This window comes from Anabrus simplex, chromosome 2, assembly GCF_040414725.1.
Source record: "Anabrus simplex isolate iqAnaSimp1 chromosome 2, ASM4041472v1, whole genome shotgun sequence".
NCBI classification, from domain to species: Eukaryota; Metazoa; Arthropoda; class Insecta; order Orthoptera; family Tettigoniidae; genus Anabrus; species Anabrus simplex.
Window position 1 is genome coordinate 1024049208 of NC_090266.1, and position 21927 is coordinate 1024071134.

The 21927-nt window shown below is 39.3% G+C and overlaps 1 protein-coding gene across 2 annotated transcripts in view; it reads right to left on the reverse strand.

Annotated features, from left to right (window-relative positions):
- Nucleotides 1-21927, reverse strand: part of LOC136864649 (ras-related protein Rab-37) — a 329300-nt gene that overhangs the window by 163244 nt on the left and 144129 nt on the right. The window contains exon 1 of one of the 2 annotated variants that reach the window (XM_067141920.2): nt 14522-14571. The exons of the other annotated variant lie outside the window; for it this stretch is intronic. The gene's annotated coding sequence lies outside the window, so the exon portion shown is untranslated. Of the gene's footprint in view, nt 1-14521; nt 14572-21927 lie in introns of those variants that run through there. 2 annotated transcript variants of the gene reach the window in all.

Here is a 21927-nt window from a genome sequence, read left to right on the forward strand (position 1 = left end):
TAAGTAAGGGGTCACATAGCTTATGGTATAAGAATAACAGTAATGGAAACTTTCAATGCTTGTTTCTTTACTTTACTTTACTTTACTTTACTTTTCGAGGAGACGATTTTCCGTGGTTTCCCAGTTTCACGCCACGCAAATATCAATGCTGTACCGTAACTAAAGCTGCGACCCCTACTTTCCGAGACCTTTCTCTCCCATTGTCACCGAAACGCTACATGACTTCGTGCGATAGCAAAAAAATTCTGATCGCTTTACGTTCCATGTTTTCTTGTAATTGTAATTTATTTATCAATAAATAGGTAGGTATTACTCAACAGCGCTTCACAACTCTTCTCTGTAATCATATTTGCTACAGAACCATGGAAATTTCAAACTGATTGTGAGCTTATTCGTTTCTTAGATCATTACGCGAGTATTTCTGTGTCCAATGTTGAGTATTGTGTAGTGGATGATAATGACGACGTTGGGAGGGAGTTTGCGCACAGCCTACTCCTGTAAATAACACCAAGGCGTCTGCTCACGGCTTAACATTCGCCATCAAGAGCGTCATATACCGTTACACAATATGAGCATTGCGGAGAGATTTAGATTGAACCCACGGCTTTTGGTACGCAATCCAGTGATTAGGAATTGTATATCACCATCTTCCCTACCTTGTCCGCCAACATTATGATTCTGAATACATCAACGGACTCGAACTTACTGAACACGGCCTGAGACCCTTAAGACTTGACCATCAACGATCGTAGTCACTTGGTGGGCGTGTCTGCCAATGTTGACAAGCGAAGAAAATATGGTATTTAAACAAATATTTTGAGGAACATTACCATTGTTGTTATTTCGTGTGGTTATTGCCAGTGTGGTGCAGCCTTTGTAAGGCAGACCCTTCGATGATGGTGGTTGGTGCCCGTCGTGTAGACGAAACAACGTTTCTCTGTGATAGTGGATAGTGTATGCATGAGTTGCAGAAATTCTGGGGACAACATAAACACCATGTCCCCAAGGGAAGAGAATCAAACGTTTAAAATTTAAATCCCTAAGAGAACTGGACTTCTAAACCTGGTAACGTACAACGGAGACTGGTAGGTGCCGCGGTAAAGATAAGCAAGGCGCAAATGCGGAGACTGGCGGAAGTTTAGCGAAACTAACAACGTTGACAGTTTAGTTGAAACATTCTGCAGTAAATTTTGATTGAGGACGGAACTCTAGGACCAATGGCCTCTGGTTTTACGTCAATATATTTTTGATAGATAAAGGTGTGAAAGTCTGTATTGGGTCATTCACAACACAACACATTATCACTGCTGTAAAATATGCACGTGCCTGAGTCTTATCAGGTCACGTCATGTCACTTGATGAGGTATTGTAAACAAGAGGGTCATCAAAGTGAAATCCAAAATCTAACTCCAGACCAAGAGAACAAAGGCTCACAAAGGCACCATTTCTCACTGAAATATAGTGTGCTCCGACCATGATAAAAGGCTAAAGCAATAAAGTTGCTCTATCATTCATCATAGTTGTTCTTGGTGTTGCTGCTGTTTAGAAAATCGTTGCCATCACACGAGTACACTCCCTGTGAGACTAGGATCTGTGAAATTTGTGAAACATGTGAAAGAAGTGCCTAGCAATTCACATGGGACATAAAACATTTCCGGGGCTTAAGCATATCACCAACACTCTTGTCCAAGCAAACCTCCCTATGATATACAGGGATTTCAAATTAAAAAGTTACTGGGCGCAGAGATCTATTCGTGAGTGAGCTTCCCCTCAACCACTCGACATAGCGAGCGGCATCTCAAGTATCAAGAAAGAACTTCTTACCTCAAAAGACGTCTATCGTTACTGCAAAAATTTCAGCTATCCATTCAGCAATTAACTATGGAATTCGTCACTGTCGTAAGATTATAATACTTACTGACTCACAATGTGCCCTTCAAAAGCTACAACATTCACGACCTGCCAACTCATCAGTATGTATTAGACATTTTGCACTTAATCCATACCGCCCAGAAAGCAGCTTAGTAAGTACATCTCTTACGGATTAAAGGCCACGCTGGCATAGCGATGAACGAGAAAGTAGACCAACTAGCGAAAGAAACCACAGCATGTGAACACTGCCTCTAAAAAAGTTACCTAAGTGCGGCCAGTATCCAGTATTCGGGAGATAGTAGGTTCGAACCCCACTGTCGGCAGCCCTGAAAATGGTTTTCCGTGGTTTCCCATTTTCACACCAGGCAAATGCTGGGGCTGTACCTTAATTAAGGCCACGGCTGCTTCCTTCCCACTCCTAGCCCTTCCCTGTCCTATCGTCGCCATAAGACCTATCTGAGTCGGTGCAACGTAAAGCAACTAGCAAAAAAAATTACCATATTCTGATTTCCTGCCCACAATCAAGCAACAGGCCTACAGGGAATGTTCTGAGTGCTGGAAAACTTCACAGCTTGCAAGAAGAAAACGCTATGCTAGAATTCAACCATCCCAAGAATGCGCCTGGGTCATGGATGCTATCCGAGTCATCTCCACAGCATCAAGGTGTTGGACACCCTTCACTGCCCAGAAGACCCAGGAGAAATAGCCGACTTGAAGCACATCCTACTGTCATGTAAGAAGTTAATTTCATACCCTACTGAAAGCTTATAATTGACATGTATTTTTTTTACATAAATGTATGACAGTTCTATGCATTGTGTAAATACCTGTCGCATACAAATTTCTTCAAAGGTCTTGCTGTGATGGTGCACTAAGTGTGTAAAGGTGACTGTGGCTAGGTGTATGCAAAGGAGAATCGACCATTACACCACCACTGACGTTCGTTGAGATGCCTAACAACAGAAAACGTCAGCGCAGCGGACTCATCCGGTAGTGCTGTGTTCACTGCTGGCAAGGAAGGGGTGCCTAAAGTAAAAATATTGACAGAATGCTGCCCTAAGGCACACCAGCATTTGCATGATAGGTGGTTGAACGTGAGTATTCAATCCGTAACTGGACGTTTTCAATGATAACACAATTATTGAGGAATACATAGTTTCCTAAGCGTATAAAGAATAACCCCCCAAACCCCATGGCACAACAGCCCTGAAGGGCCTTGGACTACCAAGCGGCCACTGCTCAGCCCGAAGCCTGCAGATTACGAGGTGTTGTGTGGTCAGCACGGCCGTTATTCTTGGCTCTCTAGATCGGGACCGCCAGCTCACCGTCAGCTAGCTCCTCAATTTGTAATCACGTAGGCTGTGTGGACCTCGAACCAGCCCTCAGGGCCAGGTAAAAATCCCTGAACTGGCCGGGAATCGAACCCTGGGCCTCCGGGTAAGAGGCAGGAAGGCTACGCCTACACCGCAGGGCCATAAAGAATAAACACATTATGAAAAAACACGTTGGAACTCTGCTGGGGAAATCATTTTAATCGCACGTCAAATGTTGAGTTTTAGTTCTTCTGATGTATGAAGCGCCTGATTGTCTTTTAGCTTTCCCCGCAAGCAAAAGATCACACGGTGTAAGACCGGGGCTTCTATGGGGTCGCAGACCTTCACTTATCACCCCGTATTAAAACACATCACTTATTGCGCTTACAGAACTAGCTGATGTGTCAGGTCTTGCCGAATCTTGCTTAGACCAAGAATAATGGAGAAATTAATGGAGTAATGAAATAGCCTTATGTCCAGCATAGGTTTTTGTAATATTTTTATGAGCAGGCATCAAATGAGCCGGTAGGTTTCTCGCTGTAGTGTTTTTGTTTGCTTTGTTTTTTATAAAGCTACTCAGCACTCATTCAGGAGCATGAAATATGTTACGACATATTTACAAATTTGACTAAAACTTATCACAATCTACAAATATTTTGAAAGGCAATAAAACCTTGGTGCTAACTAGTGCGTGTAAATGTGCGCAAAGGACTTGAGACCATTTATCGCCATTGAGGGCAAAGGCTTTCCTTTTTCCTTTTTTCTTTTTCATTTAGGGCAAACTGGCTGAAATGGTAAAAAAAATTGTTTGGTGGATACTGAAAATTGTATATCCTCTCGAGTCACAGTAGCCAGGACATTCGCAGGCAAGGTGCACAGTAAAACCCTTCGCAATATCTCGTTTGGTATCTGTGAAAGTGCCACTGATCTGAGGACAAACAATTCCAAAGGATTGCACTATAGAAATGATGCAGAAGCGCGCGGTTCAGACTGACGACCTTGTCGTATTTGCTGTGCCAGACCGTAAATCGCTGCCCGCTGCTGTGCTTCGGGGCAGGGAGGGGAAATGAAGTGTATGATAGACGGAGACAGAGACAATGCTCCAGGCTAGCGTAGAAGTTTCTTCATTCGACTCGCGTAGAACGTTCTTTGTCTCTTATAGGCAATATCCACAGGTTGTTTATTAATCAGCCGTAATTGCACTCACAGTACAAGAATACACAGTAACTAAGACACACTTTTCACTAAAGGAATGCACCCGATCATTTCTTCTTTGGTCTTATTTAACACGCGAAGATGTATCACTGCCACCACACGATTGTGAATTCCGTCACTCACAACTTTGTAACAGGATTGAAATACTGAAAAAAAACAATACCCCCAAAGGTTTGATTATAGCACATCTTCAATATTCCCCCTTCTACTTCGATCTTCACGTAACAAGAAAAGTGCATGGGGGTTAAATCGGCCGAGCTCGGAGGGCTTTTAACTGACCCACTACGACCTACCCATCTCCCTGAATAATGATCATTTACGTGTTGCTTGACAGGCGAGTGAAATGCGGCGGAGCGTCATTACGACAGAGCCACATTCGCTGCCGAATACCCCGAGGAACATCTTCCAAACAATCCAGACAATGATTCTACCAAGAAACGGTAGCTTTCCTCGCCGTTCAGGCGAGGAGGAAGGACATACGGCCCATACAAATAGTCGCCAACAATGCCGGCCGAAATATTGACACTAAGACTATGCTGAAATATGCGCACCACTGTCACATGAGGTGGTTTCTTCCACCTTCCTTCATCCAGTCGCCTCCAAACGGATGCGAAGGTTGTCGGCGATTAGGGTGCTGGACGCCATAAATCAGTGCGGCTTCTCTCACTCGTTGCCTTTTTCTGCGCTAAAGGCTAGGTACATATCAGTCACTTCTTCGCGGATGTACCGAATCGGAGCTATTCTCACCAATTTATACAGCAAACTCAGTAGCCAATATGGACAGAACAAACTGCATACTGCCTACTGGGACTGGGAAGTGACTGCGCTAAATGAACGAGAAACTTGCTCGCACCGAGCATTATCTCTGTCTCCGTCTATCATACACCTCACTTCCCTCCTTTGGAGCACAGCAATGGGCAGTGATTTGTGCTCTGGCAGAGAAAATACGGCGAGTTCGACAATTTGAATCGCGCTCCCGGAAGTAACAAAGTAGCCTCATCTCCTCGAAAAGAAAAATATTTCTCCGCCAAACCGATTGCGCCATCTTTCTTTACATAACACGAAGATCATGCGAGACTTTTTCAGTATAATTAAGATACACTTAGTATACTGTATTAATGTGTTCGGCGTTCCAACACTGCCGAAAATTGGTGCAAATATTTGCTGAGATGTGAAAGGTGGGTTGAAAGGTCTAGGCTTTTCATATGAACATATTTTCAATATTACATTCGTAAAATATCAAGAAATCAATATTGTTAAGGCCATCAACATATACAAACGCCTTCCATTCATGGCTAGTATTATTAATACTGCCTTAATGCATGTTCAGACCGAATAATCTTTGAAAGAAAATGTTCCTGATGTAAAATATCTGGTCGCGTTTAAGAGAAGAGATAGATGCCGTGAACACTATTGCAGAGAATGAATGTCCCTCTGATAAAATGTTATGTTATGATCAGGATATTACTGGCCAGTTTATAGCGTTTCTAAAGCCATTTAAGGAAGCCTTAATTTAATAATATTGAGTGTGAAGAGGAACCAACTTTAGTGCTGCATTTTGTAGCATAGTAAGAAGAAAATGAAAGGATGCCAGCCAAATTGTTTGCAGCCTAGCCAAGTTGGGCTGAGGTAGAGCTGGAGTGCAGCAGCCTGCCTGTCCTGCTGTTTACATGCGACTAGCTTGCCCATGCCTGCCCGAAGAGCAGAATCTGTACACCTCTGCTGTGAATGGCCTAAGCTGAGCCATTCTCACCCATTTATACAGCAAACTCAGTAGCCAATGTGGACAAAACAAACTGCATAATGCCTACTGGGACTGGGAAGTGACTGCGCTAAATGAACTAGAAACTTGCTCGACTTCACAATCCTCTGTTTGCAACGCACTGCACCTAGTCTAGTTCTAGAAATAAATAAAAACCTAATTTAACCTCATAACCTTGGGCTCCCTCTGCTTCTCTTCTCCTTCATGAGTGGATCCATTACTGTCCTAGATAACCTATCCTCCTATATTTACCTCACATGACCCCTACCACCGAAGCCTGTTCATATGCACAGTTTCATTCATTCAGTTCATTCTTAAATGTATTTAATTTATTTATTTATTATAAATGCTCTCCTGCTACTGGTCCCATATGTTTGTACTCGCAAGCACTCTCGCTACCCTCATTTCTGTTATTTCGAGATATCCTCATTCCACACAGATTTCACTCCCATAAAGCAAAGTCGGTCTGAAAACAGAGTGATATGCGGATAAGTTCACCTGAGAACTCACTTCATTCTTGCAGAAAACTGTTTATCGCAACTACGAGCTTATTGCGTCAAGTTTGCTACACTTTTGCTGTACTACCACCTTGGGAGAAAACACGTCGTGAGTACTTGAACTGGTCCACCTGCTTCAGTTCTGTATTCCCTACCTGACATTTAACCCATCCCTATCCCGAAAAACGTCACAGCCACATAAGTTAGCACACTAAGTAGGCCTATATGGGCTCGATGGCTATAAGTTCTCAAATTTCCACTGCTTTTACTACTTCTACTAAGACGACGACAACGAAACATCTGAAGAGTTGGACTGAGTGGCTCAAACGGTGGAGCACTGACCTTCTAATCCCAAGCTCGTGGGTTCGATCCTAGTTCAGTATTTGAAGTTGTTCATTCACGTCAACCTTCGTGTCGGTAGAACTACTGGCACGTAAAAGAACTCCCGTGAACTAAAATTGCAGCACCGCGGTGTCTCCCAAAAACCGTGAAAGTATTTAGGAGGACAAATAAATAACATTATTATATTAAACATCCGACTACATATTCTCTAATCGATAATGATACTGAGATTATTGATGAGGTATCGGACGTGAGGGCTGGGATCGCGCCGCATTATGCACTGGTTAAATGGCTGCAGAAGGCGTTCGGAGGGAAGTTGTAATGTTTAATAGAATTATGTAAAACATTCAATAGAGAACTATTTAAATTTACATACAAGCTGCATAGTGAACTATAAAATGTAGCCTATATTCCAGTGTAAGGTCATCCTTGACTACATAAATTGCCATAATACTGGATAACCTAACTGTGTAGGGAGGTATACTTTATTACTATTATTATTATTATTATTATTATTATTATTATTATTATTATTATTATTATTATTATTATTATTATTTGCTTTACTTTACATCGACGCAGACAGGTCTTATGGCGACGATGGCTTAAGAGAGGCCTAGGAGTGGGAAGGAAGCGGCCGTAGCCTTAATTAAGGTACAACCCCGGCATTTGCCTGGTGTGGAAATGAGAAACCATGAAAAATTATCTTCAGGGCTACTGACAGAGGGGTTCGAACCCACTATCTCCCGGATACAAGCACACAGCTGCGTACCCCTAACCGGAATTTGAGAACAGCAATCAATGAAAACACATGAATACAGATATAATGAGACCTTTCCTAAAATTGTTTTGCATTGATCCCTGAAAGTGAAGAATTAAAAGCTCAAATGGAGAACAGATTTTCCAAATTTTAGAATATAGGTCTATATTTAAACAAATGAACACAACTATAATTTAATAGTCATGTCATTTCTTGGTATTCCTCTTTCTGGACAAGTGTAACAGTTGCTAAGATATCATTACGTGATATACAGCGAAATAAACATAAAGGACTCCTTTCATATTGACCAAAATTACTATGGTTATTGGATGTTCAATTAGAACACGATATTCAGTCGAGTTTGAAGTATTATTTCCAGAATTATACAAAGGAAACTACATAATTTTAAAGACATAAGAAAATCTCACACGTACATGTAACTGTTTTCTTATCACAAATTTCTTTTTTATTTGTTTTACGTCATACCAACTCAGACAGGCCTTATGGCGACGATGGGATAGGACAGGGCTAGGACTGGAAAGGAAGCGTACGGGGCCTTCATTAACGTTCTGCTCCAGCATTTGTCTGGTATGAAAACGGAAGATAACGGAAGACCATCCTCAGAGCAGCAGGCAGTCTCCCGAATGAAGGCTAACAGTTACACGGTGCGAACCGCGAAGTAAACTCACATCACTATTACCTAGACAGAATTGAATAAATAACTAGTTCCTCACAAGATTCCAGATCGGGACAAATATTTTACATCAAGAAACATCTTTCCGGGGGGAGGAGAAGTCTAATTTCTCTAAGTATGCTCAAACTTCTCGTATATGTATTTCTTGCTACAAGTTGCCAAAAAATATTCAGAATGAAAATAAATCATAAGATATGCAGCTCTAAATAAGAACATGTTCTTAACAAGAATTTCCAGACACATTCTCTGCAAAATAAATATGGTCATGTACTGTATGCTAGCAGTATTAATTACAGGTGCTCACAATCGAATAAGATTCCTTAATTTATCATAATATTCCTTCCACAATTGTTTATATTAATCGTTATTGTTGATACATTTTAGTACCTGATCGCAATAATCGAATATTTATGGCGCAGTAAGTTTTTTCAAATAGAATATCACGCCCCTGTGGTACGGATTCCACGTAAAACTGGAGGTCTTGTGGCTATCATCATGATATCAATGGTCAAGTAAAACTGTTTGCTTGCTTGATCTGTTTATTAATGTGTATAAGGGCTGTCTGACAACCTGAGTTATTTCGAGAGGGAAAGCACAGGGGTGCATTTCCCATTCTGAACTAAATTCCCTAGAACTAGTAACTTTTGAATTCGTGATTTCGTAGCTTTTACGACTACACACTCCTTGTTATTTGAGGAATTGTATGTTACTTTAGCAGTGTACTTCAGCATATCTGTCGCATTATCAGTGCAACTCAAACCTCTCATCTCTGAGCGGTGGAGTTTCCCAAGCATGAGTTAACGTTCTAGATAAGTGACAAATTGTGCATTCATATGTGAAAGAGAAAATTGCCATTCCAGTCTTAACGAGCTGTTATAAATTATTCCGTACGAATTACCTTCTATGTATAAATATAAGTAAACTTAATTAAGTGCATTTGGTTTTCTATTTTGGAACATTTGTTATAAATCGCGGATTAAACGGAATACCACCATCGGATATTTCAATAAAGACTTGATTTAAGCGTATCTTATATGTTCTCCTTCAGTTTATGGCATTATTCATTTTATTTCGTAATGGCTTCTGACAGAAAAACAGGGCATAAAGCAATTAAAAACCTGAGTTTAATTAAAACCAGTATGTCTCTTGCATTTAACTAATGTTAATCAATACTTATGAATCTATACAACATTGAATTTATCATGGACATTATAGCTGAGTGACTCTGTCGCTCCTACTCACATGGCTCCTAGTGGTTCGAAACAAATAAAAGCTACCAGAATATTCCGTGACTTCTGATTTGACATTCATATTTACACAAAACTCTAAACGTCACAAAACTTGAATCAAATATAAAATGGCCAGTAGACAGCGAGCAAGTAACACGAGAAACACGTGAACTGGAATGCAGTGAGAATGTCTCTCTTTTCCAGTGAGTTAAGGTCGCACTAACATATACGGGCTTTCGGCTACGACGGGATTGAAAGGGTTAGGAGTGGACAGGTAGCGGCCGTGGCTTTAATTAAGGTACGACCCGGGCATTTGCAGACAGTCGGGCTCGAACCCACAATCTCCCAAATTCAAGCCTACAGTTACACGATTCGTACCGCATAGCCAACTAGCTGTATTCAACGAGAATTACTATTAATTTTCAATCCTTCATATTCAGGAAAAAAGGAAATGCCTAAAAATTTCAAAAAGTTCCGGGGAGCTGATGATCATGAAATGAAGAAACCAAAGTTTATGTCATTATAGAGTACGAATAGTTGATTGGATATCCGATCAAGTATATTAAAATGGCAAATGAATGCTTTACTAACTACATAATTCAATAATTCAATCGTCAATTGATGAAACAAAATACGTTAAATTTGGTGATGTTCAGTTTTTCATGGAATTTTACACCTGAGGCTTTAGTCCATCGTCTTGTGTTGAAATTAAATACACACCTGAATTAAACATTCAGGATTCTGTTTTATTCTTTTTGTTGAATGACAGAATTTATTTATATCTTCAATATACGGAATTAATAGCCAACAGCAATAAGAATATGACAGTGAATTTTATTGGTAGTCATGGAATACTAAACTGTCATAACTGATGATCTGAGTTTGTATAAAAAGATGCTGTTTCATACAAGACTGCAGAGGAACAGCGTGCTAACAAGGCTTTCTATTGCACCCAGAAGTCTGAAAGGAATCGAAGGTGACATGAAAAATGGAGAAGTGGTAACACTTCAATTCGTTGATGAGTTGATTAAAAGTATCATTCATCTAAGAAAATAAACTGAAGTGATCTTCCAGATTTGAAAGATGCTAATCCCAGCGGCTTACCCCTCTACCAGAGAGCCTATTTAGAGGTGAAATTTAGAATACGTTAAATAAGTGATCGAGAATCAACATAATTTTATAATGAGCTAGACTTCTCTTAGTCAGTGACAAACTAAATTTGTTTCCATGCCATTAAAAATTAATTTATTATGACTTCCATACCATTAAAAATAAATTTATTATTACTTGTGACATGGTAGCACTCCTCAGTTTTCTATGCTTAATGTAAAATAAAATAAAAAAACACGTAATTACTAAATATAAATTCTACACCATTGCTCATTTAATTCTGTTTGCAAATACATGAAATCTAATTGCATTTCAACTAACAAAAATGAACATTGACACTAATGACACAAATGGAGAGAATTTGGTTTTTCATTCCTTTGATAATTGCACGAAGTTGACTTATTTGGTTTCATCAATTGACGATTCAACTGTATGGGAAGGTACGCTTGTTAAATTACAGAAACGTATTGAAAGAAAACTAAGATTTACTATCAACCAAATTTTTTTACAAGGCCATCAGTTGCTGGTATACGGGGAGTAAAGGACAATGATCTTTAATTCTGTTCTCCATGTGTTCCATTACATAAGAATTAAAGCTTCGATTTCTGGTCAGTTCATAATTAATAGGAAATCCGAAGTCCTCTGTCCACCATTTGTTGGACAAGAATCAATTGAGAGGGTTATGTGGGTATGGTAATAAAATAATAAACAGCCAGGAAATTTTCGCTGACTTGTTTTCAGGGAATTCAACCGCTATCAACATGTACTCACAAGCTGTAGATCTAAAAAAGAAACCTAACTCATGTAACTTTCCCATTGATTCTCACAAGTATGTTAGCGTTATCACAACTGAGTACTAACATGCTAAACTAGACGTGCGAAGACTAAGTCCCTAAATATGTCTTATTCCATGTGATAACACTGAAAGTGGCGATCATGAATTCTTCTTTCCCCATGCGAGACCAGTGGCCATGTCCTATATCTTTCACCAGGTCCCTTCAGGTAATTGTACTCGAGTCTATCTTATCACAACGACTCTAGTAATTAGTTTCACCTTTGCCTTCTTTCTGCCTTTTTGTTCAAATCCGAAATATCACCAACGACAATAATGTTGGAGTGTAGTTGCCACATTAATTATAATCGCGTACTCTTGCTTCGAAACACATAAATATATTAATTGTTTGAGAGTCTGTAAACAGGAAAGTCTCTGTAGACTATTCTCGAAAGTGCCGGAAGTCAATGGAGAATATTCACTGAGATATTCGCATCATTTGTCGAGCCAAGTATTTCCACGCCCTTCCACCACTTGCTTAGAGCATATGGAGCCCATTTGATGCTATAGACATTGGTCGCTACTTGTAAAAATATTTATAGAAAGAAAGACGGTACAAATTAAAAGTTAAAAGGAGATCACGAATTATTACTGAATACGGTATTACACAATTGTTGATGTTAATAGTAGTACACGTAGGAGACAAACAGTATAACTTTGATGGTATTATTTTAGACATTTTAGCTAAAAATAGTTGAATCACTTGAGAAACCCCACATGTCGATTCTTGGTGGAATTATAATTTGATTTTTGCACTATGAGGCAAGAGAAAACAGAACGCGCAGAAGCGTCACATGTCCGTTCAATATTAACCATGGAATTTGCTTCTTCTTCTTCTTCTTCTTCTTCTTCTTCTTCTTCTTTTCCTACCGCTTTTCCCACGCGTGTGGGGTCGCGGGTGCGAACTGCGTCGCACATGTGGATTTGGCCCTGTTTTACGGCCGGATGCCCTTTCTGACGCAACCGTGTATGGAGGAATGTAATCACTACTGCGTGTTTCTGTGGTGGTTGGTAGTGTTGTGTGTTGTGTGAATATGAAGAGGAGAGCGTTGATACAGTACACAAATACCCAGTCCCTGAGCCAGAGGAATTAATCAGAAGCGATTAAAATCCCCGTCCCGGCCGGGAATCGAACTTGGAACCCTCTGAACTGAAGGCCAGTACGCTGACCAATCAGCCGACGAGTCTAACCATGGAATTTACATTTTGGTTTAATTTTCTTTCTTATCTGATTGTATTTCTCAGACATTGAGTGGGCACAAGTGAGGTTTATCAAATGACTGATTAAGTTTTCATACAGGTGCTTTTAAAAATTTGTGAATGTATCTGTCGACAATCCTTTCGGATCAATCAATCTCATAAATTTCTTCACCCAAGTCTACAAATATGGTAACAATTACAGAGGTGGATGATAGATGATTGCGAGAATAAAATAGAAAACCATAAGAATTCCCAACAGAATACAGTTCATGTGAGTTATGTTTGAAACCCCCTGAAAACCTAGGAAGAGTTTTGTACAATCAGATATAGATAACACTAATTCTCAAATGTTAATAACGGAAAATTATACCAGTCATTAAGCGGACAAAGTTTGCTTTTTGAATTTGAAAGAGTTCTTGTCTTACACAGTAATCTGAAATTACTCGAGACCAGATCTATATATAATGCACCGAGGAAGTGGTCGCGTGGTTTGGGTGACATAGCGATCAACTTGAATTCGGGAGATAGTGGGTTCTAACCCCACTGTCTGCAGCCCTGAAGAGGGTTTTCCGTGGTTTCCCATTTTCACACCATGCTGGCTGGTGCTGTACCGTAATTAAGGCCATGGTCGCTTTCTTCTCACGCTTAGCCCATTCCTGTTCCATCGTCGCCATAAGACCTATATGTGGGCTGTGACATAATTCAAATTGCGCATTCTATGTAATGTTACGTTACGATGAAATCGCTTTAAACGAACAGCAAATACCTTCTAGTCTGCACTGAAGTTTGCAATAAACATGAAGGATTCGTCCCTCAAGAACCCCTTCTATTTATACAGCTCTTCCTACAGAAGAGAAGTACAAGTTGCAGGTCCCTTGGAACTGCTGTACAGAAAAGTAGTTTGCAATCCGCCTTCCAGTGCACTGAAGAAGCATTTAGCAATCTTGTAGTGTCAAGTGACTCTTGATATCGAGACCTCCAGTTTTACGCGCAATACGAAACACAGGGACGCGATTTTTAATTTCAGAAATTCCACATTCAATTGTGCATTGCAATATCGTCAGTAGTTATAACTTAAGAAATCATTCAGATCACGCAGGTGGAACTATCATATGCAGGGAAGATCAATGAAATACTTTAATTTCTAACTCGTGTGTTTACTTCGAGATGTCTCGAAAATGGACTGTGTTTTGATCAAGACAAATAAATTAAATGAAATAAATACCTATTTTGATTTTCATTTTAGATGTAGCCTGTGTGAGTGGTATGTGTTCATTACCCAAAAGCTTCTTAATTCATTTAAAATCAATGATTGCAGAGAAATCGGTACAAAAAGGATACATAGCTTGTTCGAAACACTTGCCTACAAGAATATTTCTCTCCGTTTCTACACGTAATATCAAATTTAGAATAGTTAATACAACAGTCAACAGATATAGGTCGTTGCTCTTCTACGAACTCCCTGCTATCTGTAGTGCTTGTTACTATTGACTAGGCCCTTTGTTGAAGTAGAAAATATATCTTTACGGTTTCTGGAAAAACAAAACTTATACTTTAACTCCCCAAACTTCAATAGCCCTACGATGGCAAGAGCTTTTTATGTAGCAAGATTATTTGAATAGAAATTTTTTAAAGGATTTAACATACATGCCTAAAAATCAAAGGGAAAAATTCAAAAAATTAATGAAAACTCACGGTCGGCCTCGTCACACCTTTCCTCTTCTGCGACCAGAAATGAAATGTAGTGCCAACAGGTGGGCTGAGTCGTAAATACGTTGATTAAGTTGGCGACCGTAGCGCCTCTGGGGGAAAATAAACACACCACGTGACAATGGTGGCAGAGTGGGGGTGAGTCGCGCAGTCCACGCTCAACAAGCGCTTAGATAAATCCGCTTCTTTCCACATGGCTTATTGCCGCTAGGGCGACTGCTTTGATACACAGATGAAGCTGGCTTTAAGCACGGCGGTAAATTAGCCGTAAGGTCAATGACACTACTTGCAATTCAATATTACCAGCATGAGAATCTTATTTGTATCTGGTGTGAGCATGAGGTCATGTAAATCCTGTGCACGTGAAAAATACGCATCATTTGCAGTGCTATGCGCTTTATTCTGGTATTTCAAAGACATAACAGAAGATGGAAAGTTATTATTATTATTATTATTATTATTATTATTATTATTATTATTATTATTATTATTATTATTATTATTATTATTATTCCTGGCCTTTCCCCAATTACTTGGGGTCGGCACATTGTATAGATTTAATCCAGTTTTAAGGATGGATACCCTTCCTAACGCCAACCCTATGTGGAGGGTTGTATTCACAATTACGTCTTTTTGTGGTTGTTTGTAGTGTGATATGTTGTATGTAAATGAGGCTGTGTATTAATAACAACACAAATTCCCAACCTCTGAGCTAGAGAAATTAACAAAACTAAGTTAAAACCCCCGATCCGGCCAGGAATCGAACCTGCGGCCTCCGGATCAAAAGTCACTACGCTGACCATCCAATGAGCAGATTATTATTATTATTATTATTATTATTATTATTATTATTATTATTATTATTATTATTATTATTATTATTATAACCGCATCCTGATTATTTCTGTAACTTGGGAACTGAGTGTTTGTCTTAATGCACATCTCTTCATGCACTCAGAACACACCATACTACCATAGAAACACACAAAAGTGAATACCTCCCTCCATATCGGGCTGGCCTCAGGAAGGACATCCGGCAGTAAATCAAAATCAGATCCACTTGTGCAACGGAATTCACACCTGCGTCCCCACCAGGGTGTGCCAAGAAAAGAATCTAGATAACCGCACTATTATTATTATTATTTATCATTTAATGCTATGGAAGTTTTCGAACTTTTCACATCCAAGAGGGTTCCAGTTCCCCTGTTATAACCGTAGGTGGAAAGCTGTTACTTAGACACTATACAGGATTAGGCATAAGGATTATTTAACTTATTCGGAGAACCACAACTGACTAATACTGCTTACTTGTTTTAAAAACAATAATAATAAAATAAATAAATAAATAAATAAATAAATAAATAAATAAATAATAATAATAATAATAATAATAATAATAATATTAATAATAATAATAATAATAATAATAGGAAGAACAAAGAGGAGAAGAAGAATGTACTCATCGTTCTCTAAGTATCTGTTCTTGTGACAAGTTATTGTAAACTTATGACGTCATCATCCTTTGTTGTCAGAGTTTTTTTTTTTTTTTTTTTTTTTTGCAGACAGTTGCTAACTTCATAACAATATACTTGTGATTCGTGAGATTATTATTGTCTCAATATATTATTTCCTATTACATACATTGTCGTCTGAAGTGCCCAGCTTACAGTAGATCAACCTAGAATTTGAACTAAGGTAAGTTAGGTTCAATCGATGTAGAAGTCAACTAGGAACGTGTCCATCAAATTGTGCACGACTGAATGATTATTAGGAGTAAAAATGAAAACTTTTATTTAGAAACGTTCATACGACTTACTTTGAATCTTCAAAGCAACCAGCATTCATCGACGTTTACTTGTACCATGGCAGCAAACGAAGAATGAGTTACTGCACTCATTCTAAAAGTTAATTTCATGTAAATCGAAAGTGAACTCCTTCAGTGGGGTGGAACATTCAAGATAACCAGCTGTATAAACACTCCTGCATCCCAATGCTATACAAATATGGTGATCCTGACCAGTGCTGTGACATGTTTAACATTCGCTGTTCACTGTACAAGTCTGTTTTGAATATAATGTGCACTTTGTGAAATGTAACAATTATTTGCTATTGGTTTTAGTCGCACCGACACAGACAGGTCTTATGGCAGCGATAGGATAGGACTGAGGTAGGACTTAGTATCTGTAACCTTGCACTCGCGGGATTGTGGACTCAAACCCTTGAATACGGTTTCAATTGGCTTCACATTTTCACACCAGGCAATTGCTTGATCCTAGTCCCGCCCGATCCCATTGTCGTCGCAAGATCTACGAGTCGGTGCGACGTGAAACAAACAGCAAAAGAAACGAAAAGTCACTGCCGTTTACCCCCCCTCCCCCCACTCTTAATTCTTTGCTGTCCTATCTCTGTCGAACTCCTACAGTAATAGTGTTAGTGTGATGTTAAACATGTAGCGATAAAGAACTTCTACTGTACACAAAGTCGCACGTGATCGGCAGCTTCGTGCTTTGTCACCTTTACTCCCGTGAATTGTTATTACATTCTATCGTATATTCAGTGAAACCCAATGCCACTTCGGAGGAGGTCATCCTTTTCCTAATTTTTTTCTGACTCCCACCAAGCTGGCTTAAAAATTCTCCTTTCTGTTTGATTTAGTACCAAGGAATCGGCTCCGTGGCCAAATGATTAGCGCGTTGACCCTTGGTCCAGGGGATCCAGGATTCGATTCCCGGCCATGTCATTGCTTAATTCCGATGGCTCGCAGGTTTGGTTTCGCTGAAATTAAGACAGAATGTAATAACAAGTTAATTTTCGGGAGTAAAAGTAACTAATTCATCATAGGTAGTGCCCCATCTTTATAGACGCGCAGGTCGCCTATACGGCGTCATCTCAAAAGACCTGCACCAGGCCTCTACGGAGGCCACACGCATTAAAAATATACCAAGGATGACTTGATATCCCATTTCCAAGAAGTACTTTGTCTACATGAAATGTTTACTTTAAGTGATCCCTTGTTAGAATTCAAAACATCTTACTTATTTCTGACAATCAATGTGTGAAGTGCAATGTTTCATCTGCTTGGCTGGGTAATAAAACTGTTGAATGTGGTGAAAAACTTCCCGGCCGCTTCGAGCATTTTAGCAGCATCTGGTTAATACCTCTGGCTCGGGGATTGGGTATTTGTGTTTGTTTTAATACAATCTTTACATATACATACAAAATACCACACTGCCAACAACCGCAGAAAAACGCAATAGTGAATCCACGCTCTGCAGAGGTTTGGCATCAGGGAGATAAGTTTGAGTGGTGTTTGTAAAAGTAGGAGGGAATCTGCCACCTGGGCGACTGCCCTAAATGTAGATCAGCGGTGATTGATTGATTGATTGATTGATTGATTGATTGATTGATTGATTGATTGATTGATTGATTGATTGATTGATTGATTGATTGATTGATTGATTGATTGATTGATTGATTGATTGATTGATTGATTGATTGATTGATTGATTGATTGATTGATTGATTGATTGATTGATTGATTGATTGATTGATTGATTGATTGATTGATTGATCAGAGTCAAGTTTCATGTGGACCACATTTCTCACCCAGCGCACGACCAGGGTGTGGAAAACTTGGCAGAGAAAGAAAAGAAAAAGTGAAATATCTAACAACAAATATGTTTACAATATTAAACGCACTAGTGCCAACATCCAACAAGGACTGAATACTACGAAAGGGTTCTACTGAAAATATTGAGGAGTATTTCGTATTCAAAATACGATTGCACTTGGACGAGGGAGCGCTAAGTGTGTTTATCGCAGTTGACGGACAATTGCACGGCGAGCAGCGGGCACGCGAATGGACTGAAAACAGTCTTCACAGAAGTCTCGTACTACCGACAGGACAAGTTGAAATTTTGAGAGGAATTTGTGAGGGCTTCAAATGTAAAAACAGACGGACGAATTCAGAATGGAATGTGTGTTGGTCGTTCAGAGGCTAGCGACTGAGAAAGGAAGCACTGTGTCACCTATCACTGGGCGACTGGCGAGCTGTGCAGGCCACTGTACCTGGTGGCAGAGACGGGTGACAGTGCACCGGACGTAAACAAGTAGTATTTCCTTGCCATCAGATTTCGGTGCAGGTAATACCTCTTATGTGAGCATTGGCTTTTAAATTATTTCACCCGTTGTTGGATAGATCATGTGCACTTACAGTACTCCAACAGCTTAAAGGCCAAAATTTCGAAGCTTGGTACAGCCAGATGCGGAAAAAATGAACCATTCGCAACTCTAATACTGTGTTTTCGAGTAAATCAAGTTTACAAACCTGAACCGCAACATATTGAACTTTGTTTATTTTTTACATATTTTTTAAATAAAACAAATTTATTTACACGTTAATGTAGAGATATATTTTTGGGTGCACTAGTCAAATACGTTTTTTTACTTAAAGATCGCATAACTTATTAATGTTTACATACAAAGAATATATTCAGTTCATCTCAAGCACGTCTTTAAAAAATTAATGTTCACTCTTGTTCTGATGCTTACATTTGAACAATAGGGAGTCCATTCGTTTCTCCTGTGTACAAGAACTACTGCAAAATCACACTGTGAAAACAATCTATTGAGTCCATAATTCTACCTTGCTGAAATTTCAACTAAAAGATGGAGTGCATCCATATTTTATTGCAAGCTTATCTCGCGTTCCGTGGCAAGACAATTCACAGCGGGAAGCGGCCCACCAAACATTGAACGAGGTCGGAACATTTCGGAAGACCTCGGGTAATTAATAATGAAATTCCCGATCATAATCCTCATTGCGAGAGATTTAGGCATTTTCATTAACAAAGAAATAAGTAGTAAAGAATTTTTGGAAATATTTGATGAAGCTAAAGTCCACAGAGTGGAAATGTATTTAATAATGCTCGGAGAGAAGTTGACATCTATCTTGGCCGAGAGGAACACACGTGTCAAGGACATGCAGTCAAAATGCGCAGGAACCTGCGTGCACGAAATTAATTAATTACGCCCGTTAAAGAAACAGGAAAATCAGCAAACAACACCATCATGACTGGAAAAATAGGTGGAATCTCTGGGGTGAGTCTCGAAGAAATCGGTCCAGTAGTCATCGAATGGAATGATAGCACCACAGTAGATAACACCAAGCAGAGCGTCCCTAGAAAATGCATAAATACTCCCTCCTCAGGCAGGAGAGTCGGTCATCATTCAATTGTCGTGAACCTGCGTCAGGCGACGTTAAGAAGAAGACTTGAAGTGGACGAAATGGACTTGTAGAATCTCTAAAACCAGTTGGCTTGAGGGATTTTCAAGTGGTAAATGGTGAACGGAGAGCGATATTAGATATTGAAACATTGTATCAACGATATCCATCCCGGTCGGGGAAGAAAATCAAACAATTGTAGGATTCCTGAACTTCTGCTTAGGGAGATGGCGGATTCATGGATAGCTCTTGTGAATTACTGCGGACGATGTTATTTTGGTAATTGGTAAGGGAGGACTGTGGTAGTCTGGCGGAGATAAGCTTGCGTCTCACGGCCAGTCACACCTGTGAAACAGCTGGATAGGAAGGAATTGGAGATTCCCTCATACTACATTAGTTGGGTTATCGACACGGAGCGGGGCGGTTTAATTGTTGTACATGTGTACAGAATAAAATTTATTGTAAAGTGTTATATAAAAATGAATGTGTGTTGCTTTAAGACGAGTATCAGTGTATTCATAAGGTAGTATTTAAGCGAAAAATGTGTCCAGCAATCCAGAGGCTAAGTCCCGAGGTGGCTGGCGTAAAGTGAAGCCGAGATAACGCCACGCCTACGACGCAATTACAGGTCTGTCTAATTTAAATATCATGTTTTGTAGTTAGAAATGTAAATGCTTGTCCCTTTAAATTAATTAATTAATTAATTAATTAATTAATTAATCATAACATCGCGTTGTATAAGGTGGCATGTGTAAAATTTAAGTGTTGCGACGACGAGGATATGTCTTGTCGTTATTCTAGTGTGGAGGCTAATTGCCTGTTATTTATGTCAGCGCGCGAGACTTCAAAATGTGTTTACATTTCTTAAACAAATTAAAATTGAAGTTAAATATTACAAAAAAAATCAATGAAATAATGTTCGGGCCGGTAAAAGTTACAATAATGATAACGATAAAATAACCGTTATGAGTGTGATAAAATCAAATATCAACGTATCCAATAATAACAATCATACTAGTAATAATAATAATAATAATAATAATAATAATAATAATAATAATATTCGCGTAAGGATAAAATTTGAGATGATGATAAATTATGCGTTCAGCAGCAATATCAATCGAGATTAGCGGTTTTTATCGGAATCCAGTGAAATATGATAAAGATGGCATTTTGGGGAAACTTAAATTTTGTGACACCGTGTATTTGTGATGCAGAAAATCACTGTATGTTATTTTTCTCCTGTCCGACTCATTGGCTGAATGGTCAGCGTACTGGCCTTCGGTTCAGAGGGTCTCGGGTTCGATTCCCGGCAGGGTCGGGGATTTTAACCTTCATTGGTTAATTCCAGTGGCCAGGAGGCTGGGTGTTTGTGCTCTCCCCAACATCCCTGCAACTCACTCACCACACATAGCACTATCCTCCACCACAACAACACGCAGTTACCTACACATGGTAGATACCGCCCACCCGCATCGGAGGGTCTGCCTTACAAGAGCTGCACTCGACTAGAAATAGCCACACGAAATTATTATTATTATTATTATTATTATTATTATTATTATTATTATTATTTTCTCCTAAGGTCAGGAAAAATTACGAGAAGTTAATTTTGAGGTCATTATAAAGTTGTTTGTTCATGGCATCGCTTGTATTTAAAAAGTTTCAAGCAAGAAGAAAATGGATTGTAATGGAAATGGGAAGATGTTAAAGGCAGAGTAAGCCTGTATTTTATGATTGATGTAGAATAAGCAAGAAACCGAGAGTAAGAAGCCCTGTATTTCGACGGAGAGGAATTTTTGTGACATGGGTATAGGTTGAGGTGTAATACGTATTTCTGAGGCAGGCCGTATGAGAGGAAAGATGTCCTGTAGCAATCCAGAACGAAAGATTTATGCAAAGGTTGTCAAATCCAAGTGAGCGCGTTGTGACGCCTATTTTAAGTACAAGTTGATGTTCTCCCATGATTATTATTTTATGTAAAACCGTAGGTAACTGCAGTTAAGTGTAAGTGACGGTTCCATTTGATACCAGCGAAATGCATTTTTGTGACAGCCGACCTCAGGAACAAAATACATTCTGACACACGGTCAAGATAATACTTAATTATAGTAAAGTGAATTCTATTCTGTATCGTTACGAGACAAAAATATCGCTGACTGGAAAC